The sequence below is a fragment of the Chiloscyllium plagiosum genome, chromosome 3, assembly GCF_004010195.1.
Source record: "Chiloscyllium plagiosum isolate BGI_BamShark_2017 chromosome 3, ASM401019v2, whole genome shotgun sequence".
Classification (NCBI taxonomy): Eukaryota; Metazoa; Chordata; class Chondrichthyes; order Orectolobiformes; family Hemiscylliidae; genus Chiloscyllium; species Chiloscyllium plagiosum.
The window spans coordinates 70817494-70826654 of NC_057712.1; positions in this window are offsets into that span (position 1 = coordinate 70817494).

Consider the following 9161-nt stretch of genomic DNA (forward strand, 5'->3'; position numbering starts at 1 on the left):
TTTTTATCCTGAATTTCATTTTCACTTTTGTATCAAGTCTAATCTTTCTGAAATATTTTTGTTGCCACTGGCTCCCGGGTGAGAGAAAAATATAAACTGCAGCCTCCCCATACACAAAACTGGGATGTTGATGCTCCAACTCTATGCGATAAGTGCCTGTAATTCATTCCCATTCCCATTTACAACAATCCCCAAAACCTAGCCTATCTATCGTCCCACTTGCCTGTCTGCTCCGTCCTCCCCACTGACCAATCACAATGGTCCCTGCCTGCATCTACCTGTTGCTGTCCTGCCTACCCTTCCCCTAGTCCCACCCCCTACCCTCTGTAGGATTCTGGGCTGCCTCCTCCTCCCCAGTCCTGGTGAAGATTTCAGCCTGGGTGTGGACTTTCCTGCTCCCTGGATGCTGTCTGGCCTGCTGTGCTTTTCCAGCTTCACATCTGTTGGCTTTGGCTTCCAGCATCTGCAGTCCTTTCTGTCTCCAAGTTGAGGAAAGACATACATAGATTTAGTGACTGGGTAAAATATGTTGTAGTTGGAATATAATGTGGGGAAATGTGAAGTCATTCACTTTGGCAGGAAGAATAAATTAGAGCAGAACATTACTTAAATGGAGAATGGCTGCAGAATTCCAAGATCCGAAGGGATTTGAAGTGTGCATCACGGAGAACTAGTATGCAGATACAGCATGTAATATAAAAAGCTAATGAGTTGCTATCCTTTTTATGTTAGGAATTGAAAATCAATGTAAGGGTGTTCTCTGCTTCATTTTGTGCAGGGAATTGATGAGATCACATCTGTCATACAGTGTGCAATTTTCATCATCTATTCAGGAAGTCTGTAAATTTATCGGGGATAGTTCTGAGGAGGTTTACTGGATTGATACCTGGAATCGGTGTGTTCTCCAAGGTGAATAAGTTGTACAGGCAATATGGACAAGGAGGTGGGTAGATCTTCTGATTTCAAAGGGACAGTAATTGATTGTGAGGAAATTGGCTCTAGTGAAGTAGAATTTATGTGGGTTGAGCTTAGAAATGTCAGCAGACAGAAAACAATAGCAGAATTGTATGTAGAACCCAAACTGCAGTATTAATATGGGGGAAAGGATTAGAAAAGAATTTAGAGATGCAAATAATAAGGATATAGCTGTAATTATGGGTGACTTTAATCTGCCTAAAAACTGGGCAAACTAAATTGATGGCAGTACAATACAGAAAGAAATCATAGGGTGTACACAGAATCATTTTATGAACCAATGCATTGAGGAAGTAACGGCGTATTGGATAATGAGAAAGCAATAGTTGACAATAGAGCATGAGCTGTCGGAGTGGCACAGTGGCTCAGTGGTTAGCACAGCTGCCTCCCAGAGCCAAGGACCAAGGTTCAAATCTATCCTTGCGCAACTGTGTGGAAGTTTATACATTCTCCCTGTGTCTGCATGGGTTTCCTCTGGGTGCTGCAGTTTCTTCCCACAGTCCAAAGATGTGCAGGTTAGGTGGATTGGTCATTGGAAATTGCCCATAGTGTTCAGGGATGTGCAGGCTAGGTGGTTTAGCCATGGGAAATGCAAGGTTACTAGGTGGGATGCTCTTCAGAGAGTTAGTTTGAACTTGATGGGCAGAATGGCCTGCTTCTGCACAGTAGGGATTCTAAAATTCAAAGAGTGACCACAATAGGATATAATTGGCTTAACAGCAGGAGATAGAGAGTGGTGGTGGCAGGTTGCTTTATGGACAGAAGGCCTGTCACCAGCAGTGTCCCACAGGCATCAGTACTGGGTGTTCTTTTGTTTATCATTTATATAAATGATTTGGATGCGAATATGGAAGACATGGTTAGTAAGTTTGCAGACGACACCAGAATTGATCGCATAGTAGACCGTGAAGAAGATTTTCTAAGATTGCAAAGGGATCTTGATGAAATTGGTGCATGGACTGAAAAAATAGCAGATGGAGTTCAATCTGGATAAATGCAAGGTGTAATGTTTTGGTACAATAAGTATGGGTAGGGCTTACACAATTAATTGTCATGCTTTGGGTAGAACAGAGGGACCTAGGGGTTCAGGTACATAATTCTTTAAAGTTTGTGTCACATGTAGGCAGGGTGGTTAAAAAAGTGTCTAGCACGCTTGCTTTCAATGCTCATTCCTTTGAGTACCGGAATTGGGAAGTCATTTTGAGTTTGTACAGGACTTTGGTGAGGCCTCTTCTGGAATATTATGTACAGTTCTGATCGCTTCCTTACAGGAAGGATATTATCAAGCTGGAAAGGGTTCAGAAGACATTTTCCAGGATGTTGCCAGTTATGGAGAGGGTTCAGAAGAGATTTATCTGGATGTTCCTGGGTACTTTGCATTATAAAGTAAAACTGGGACCTTTTTCACTGCATTGTAGGAGGTTGAGAGGTGACCTGATAGAAGTTTATAAAATCATGAGGGGTATAGATAGAGTTAATCAGGGATGTGTTTTCCCTAGGATAGGGAATTTCAAGATGAGGGAGTACTTTTTTAAGGTGAGGGGAGAGAGATTTTAAAAAGTCATGAGGGGCAATTTTTCTGCACAGAAGATGTTTCACATGTAGAATGAACTTCTTGAGAACGTGGTGTATGTCGTTACAATTACAGACATTTGGACAAGTTTATTAATATGAAAAGTTTGGAGGGATAATGACCAGGAAGCAGAAGGGACCAGGTTCGTTTGAGATTATGTTGGGCATGGTCTGGTTGGACCGAAGGGTCTGTTTCCTTGCTGTATGACTCTATAAGGTGGAAAATGATGTCATTCCAAATATTAAAAGGAAAATGTCATTTTATCATCAAAAGCAAGTTTATTATTCATAGAATCACTTTGTATCAGGATGCTTTTGGTTCGAGAATAAGATTTCCACTTAGCACATCTGTCAGTCATTGTGTTTATAGTTTTGTGTGAAACGTTTGATACACAATGAAATTGACATTGTCTGCTATATACCCTGAAAAACAAGCTTATTACTTAAAATGTTATTCATCAATAATTTACTATTTAAGAATTAGAAAATTGCTCTTCCTAGAATATGTTACAGTTTCAAGGAAAGTTAGAACATGTATTTATTACTTGAACAAACATCTGGTTTTACTAATGGTTGGTTTCTTAGCACACAATAATTTAACTCTGGCAGCAGATTTCTCAAATGCAAATGTCTTGATATACTGCATAATGCACTTCATGATATTACACATTGGTTTAACAAAACACTTTTAACACAGTTAAAGCACTAACTTTATTCCCTGCCAGGGGAAATATTTAACCATACTATGATCTGATGGCAAAGGTTCACAAACCTTTTTCAGTTGAAGGATTCCTTTTAAAAATGGATCAGTAATCATGGGCACCATCGTGCAAACATCTAAATGCCAATGTTATGCAATATTCATAACACTGAATTGTAACAAATATGTAAAAAAAAAACATGAATCATATTTAAACAATTGTTTAAGAACACAGGTGTTTACTTAAAGGTAACAATGACTTGCATGTCTGTTTCTCAATGAAGAAATTTTCTCCCTTGGTAGCAGTACAGAAAGGACAGGAGCCTGGTGAGAGCAGGAACCTAGCCAGAACAGAGCATGTAGAAAGCATCAGGGGAACACAAGAACAACAGGGCCACAAAGGAAGCACAGCACAACAGTAAAGTAGTCAAATAGGGAAAACAAAACTTGAGCAAGGTGGAAAACAAAGAGAGCAGGAGCACAGAGAGATCAGGAACATAGAAAGATCAGGAACACAGAGAGCAGGAGCATGTGCAGGAGCACAAATAGTGCTGGAGTGCAGGAGAAATGAAAACATAGAGAGACCAGGAACACACAGAGAACTGGAGTGCAGTGTGGCCATGGACATAGAGGGAACAGGAACACAGATAGCATGTAAACACTAGTGACCAGAGTACAGGAGGAGCAGTGCTACAAAAGATTACTAGAATAGGGAGAGAGGAGATCCATGATCAAAGAGAGCATGCCTCTGGTCCCTGCTCACTCGCTTTCTCTTGACCGCCATGCCCTGGGCAGTCAACATATTACTCACCTGTAATGTCAGCACTTATGGTGACACTTGAACACATTTCTATGAATCACCACAGATTTGCAGGCTCCAGTTTAAGAATCACGACGGGGTTCGCAGAGAGGTGCCCAGGTTTTACCACAAGTGCTGACATTACAGGTGAGTAATATACTGAATGCCCAGGCATGGTGGTTGAGAGAATGTGAGTGAGCAGGGACCATAGGAGAGCAGACCCCAGTTTGAGAACCACTGTCCTGAGGAATATAGTTCAAAAGTATGTTTTTCAAATGGTTTAAAAAGGCTGTATAGAACATTACACAATTGGTCCCGTTTGAGTTCAAGCTTTCACAAATCCAGCTTCAAAGACTTCACTGAGACTCTAATAAACATAGATTTGGGCAGCTCTCCTACTACAAACCTTCCAGAAACTTCCTCATACAATGTTAAAAACAAGTAGTAAATCTACTGCTTGCATGTAGCAAGCTAAAATCAAAATCAATACACATCTTTCAGAGCATTGTTATCATTAAATAATATTTAAAACATTTCAGTATTCAATTGACAGGAAATGCTTTCCAAAATTAAATTAGGATTCATTCAGGTTTAACCACAGCAGTTATATTCTCTATAATCTTAACTAAATCTTTGTTAAATGCATAGCTACCTAGTAGTCAAAATTGAAGTTTTACATTCAATGGTTGTTGTTTCAAAAATTCTTTAAAATAGCTTAATTTCCAAGACATAAACTGGAAATATTTAGTATTTATGTAATCTGCAATGATTAACAAAGATTGCAATGCAGAATTTGAATATTATTGATGACAGCTACTATACTTTGCTGATTATACACAACAGAGAGAACATGCTATTTGATTCAAATAGTAAATCACTGGGATGTTTAGCATATGTTTCTGACTAAACAGACCATATTCAACTATCCTGTTTTTGAAAAATTCAAAACAAAACATCTTTTGTTGATGCAATTCTGTTATAAGGCACCACTTGTTGAATCCTGAATGTGAGAATAGCTAATCTCACATAGTCAATTGAGCTTATAACGTGGCTAATTTAGGTTTGCTAGAAGTGATGCAAATTCATATGCTTCTTTGCCAATACAAGGAGCATCTTCAAATTTTGAATTCTGTTTGAATTACTCAGGAGCTTGGAGAATCTATAGTTCCCTGTTGCTTTCCCCATGGCAAAACGTCGACCAGCCAATGTAAACCCGCCAACTCATCAGCACCTTTTTCTCATGTATTATAAATTGTCATAACTCTTCAAAAATTGATCTTCTTGCAATTGTACTGATGAATGCATGATGGATAACTTCAGCAACCTGTCCCTTTTTTCAGCAATTTGAAAAATTGTTTGGGTGCATGGCTACAAAGGCATTGTATTGAATTTTTAACCTCATAGTTGAGTGGCAAGATTTCTGACTCTGGGAATAATATTTTAAAATGGCTGCCTAGATATAGATTTTTAGTTTGTGGTGGCTGGGGAAAGGGAGATTTTGAAGGCGACACGACAGCAGGACAGTGATCCCAGTCTGTAGAAGGCAGGCAAGTTGAGATGCATGTCTCTGTGCCCACAGGCACCCTTAAATGTTCCTCCACTCACTCCACCTTATCTGTCCTACTTTCCTATATTCGATCTATGCCTCTGCATTGCCTGTATTTACGTGGGTATAGTGTTGCAGAACAGAAAGACCTAGGGGTTCAGGTACATAATTCTTTGGAATTTGCATCACGTGGTTGACAGGGCAGTTAAAAAGGCGCTTAGAATGCTTACCTTCGTTGCTCAGAGTTTTGAGTTTAGGAGTTGGAAAATATTTTGAAGATATACAGGACATTGATTAGGCCTCTTCTAGAGTGTGTGTGCAGTTCCAATTACCTTATTATAGGAAGGAAATTATCAAATTGGAGAGAGTTCAGAAAAGATTGACCAGGATGTTGCCAGGAATTGAGAGGATAAGTTATAAAAATAGGCTGGATAGGCTGGGGCTTTTTTCACTGGAGCATAGGAGTTGAGGGGTGACCTTGTAGATTTCTATAAAATCATGAGAGGCATAGATAAGGTGACTAGCCAGGATCTTTTCCCTAAGGTGGGGGAGTTCAAAACTAAGGGGCATGTTTTTAAGATGAGAGGAGAAGATTTTAGAAAGGACACGAGGGGCAACATTTTTACACAGTGTCATTCGTGCGTAGAATGAAGTGTCAGAGGAAGTAGTGGATGCTGGTACAGTTACAACATTTAAAAAAAATTTGGATAAGCAGATGAATAGGGAAGGTTTGGAGGGATGTGGACCAAATGCAGGCAGGAAGGGCTAGTTTAATTTGGGAACGTGGGCGGCATGGATGAGTTGAACCGAAGGGTGTGTTTGAATGCTGTAAGACTCTATGACCTCATATTCCCTCGCACACGTTATGCCAACCTTTATTCTTGTAATTACATGGATTTTGATGGCTCCTGTGACAATTTGGTGGTAATACAAACACCACTATGGTTTGCCCCATGTCAGCTCACCTACAATCCACTATGAGCAGGACAACTGGATATATGCAGAGATTAGATCAAACAAAGTTCTATTAAATAAGATTCTAAATGCACACTACAGACTTCACAATAGTGCAAGAAAAGCTCTAATTTATAAAATAAACCTATTGATGACATTTAAATTAATTCAATTACATAATATAAGAGCAAACATTTAATACAATTTCATATAAAACCAAACATTTGGTTATGTGTTCACAAAGGAGAATGTAAATCACAGACCAGAAATGTTGGGGAAAACAGGGTGTAGTGAGAAGGAGGAATTGAACAAAATCAGTTTTCAGAAGGAAATGATGCTGGGGAGATTGATGGAATCGAAGGCCGATAAATTCCCAGGGCCTGATAATCTACATCCCGGAATCCTTATGGAAGTGGCCAAAATAGTGGACACATTGGTGGTCATTTTCCAAATTCTATAGACTTTGGAACAATTCCTACATATTGAAAGGTGGCTCACGTAGCCACATTATTTAAAAAGGGAGGTCGAATAATAAAAACAATGAATTGTAGATGAATTAGCCTGACATCAGTTGTGGGGAAATTGCTAAAGTTCATTCTAAAAGAGTTAATCGCTGAGATCTTTGAAAACAGTGGCAGAATTGGATAGAGTCAGCATGGATTTATGAAAAGGAAATCAAGCTTGACAAATCTAATGGAATGCTACATGGATGTAACTAGTCGAGTTGATGAAGAGGAGCAGTGGATTAATTAGTCTTTCAGAAGATTTTCAACCAAGTCCCACATAAGGGGTTAACACATTAAAACTCATGCGATTGCGGGTAGTGTATTGAGATGGTTAGAAAACGGTTGGCAGACAGGAACATTTGATTGTGTGAACTGTGCTATTTAATGGTCAGTGTATTTTATACACTGCGTGGCAAACACTACAAAACCCTATGGATGCTCCAATTTAGTCGATAAATGTTGTATAGATAGATAGAGGTAACATAGGATAAGGAGTAGACCACTTGGCTCTTCAAGTCTATTCCACCATGAGATAAGATCATGGCTGATTTGGTTACACCACGCTCCTGCCTACCTCAATAACCTTTCATACCTCTGTCTTAAAATCGTTCAAGAAACATGCCTTTTGATTAAAACAAAATTTCAAAGTGTCATAACTCTCTGTTAGAAAAAAATAATTCTCACCTCTCTCTTCAATGGGTAACCCCTCAATTTAAATGGTGGCTGCTAGTTCTACAACCTCCCTAAATCTCCAAACCCTCGTTCTAGAATCTCAAAAAATCTCAATACATCCTCCACACATCCACCCTGTGAAGATCACTTAGGATTTTTAAATGTTACAATCAGGTTGCATTTTTTTCTTTTAAACTCAAAAAACCCCTCAATACCTCAATATCTTATGAAACGCATAAAGGTGGATAAATCCCCAGGACTTGATCAGGTGTACCCGAGAACTCTGTGGGAAGCTAGAGAAGTGATTGCTGGGCCTCGTGCTGAGATATTTGTATCATCGATAGTCACAGGTGAGATGCTGGAAGACTGGAGGTTGGCTAACGTGGTGCCACTGTTTAAGAAGGGTGGTAATGACAAACCAGGAAACTATAGACCAGTGAGCCTGATGTTGGTGGTGGGCAAGTTATTGGAGGGAATCCTGAGGGACAGGATGTAAATGTATTTGGAAAGGCAAGGACTGATGAGGGATAGTCAAAATGGCTTTGTGCATGGGAAATCATGTCTCACAAACTTGATTGAGCTTCAACGTTTGTGAGAAGATTTGTAGCTCGGGTGCTTGTTGCTGTGGTTCTGTTCGCCGAGCTGGAAGTTTTTGTTGCAAACTTTTCGTACCATCACGTCTAGGAATGGGAGTTGGTTGTCCTTTTCTTCATCTCTCGTGAATCGGATTCCTGTGAGTGTGGAGTTGATGATCCAGTGTGTTTTCTCCATTTCCGTGTTTTTAATGATTACAAAGGTGTCATCCATGTATCTGACCCAGAGTTTGGGTTGAATTTGTGGTAAGACTGTTTGTTCTAACCTTTGCATTACTGCTTCTGATTTGAGTCCCGAGATCGGGGAGCCCATGGGTGTTCCGTTGATTTGTTCATATATCTGGTTCGTATATCTTGTGAAGTGTGTTGTGAGGCACAAGTCCAGTAGTTTAAGTATGCCGTCTTTGTTGATGGGTTCAATGTCCTGTTGTCTGTTATGTCTGTCAGCAGGTTGGCTATTGTACCATCACGTCTAGGCATGGGAGTTGGTTATCCTTCTCTTCCTCTCTCGTGAATCGGATTCCTGTGAGTGTGGAGTTGATGATCCTGTGTGTTTTCTCTATTTCCGTGTTTTTAATGATTACAAAGGTGTCATCCACGTATCTGACCCAGAGTTTGGGTTGAATTTGTGAATTTGAACGGAGAATTCACCACAAAGGTACACAGGAAAGCCACACACACAGACCAAGTCCTGAACTATGAAAGCAACCACCCCAATACACACAAACGAAGTTGCATCAAGACACTATTCAAAAGGGCCACAACACACTGCAGCACACCAGAACTGCAAAAAGAGGAAGAGGAACACCTATACAAGGTATTCGCAAAAAACGGATATCCTCGC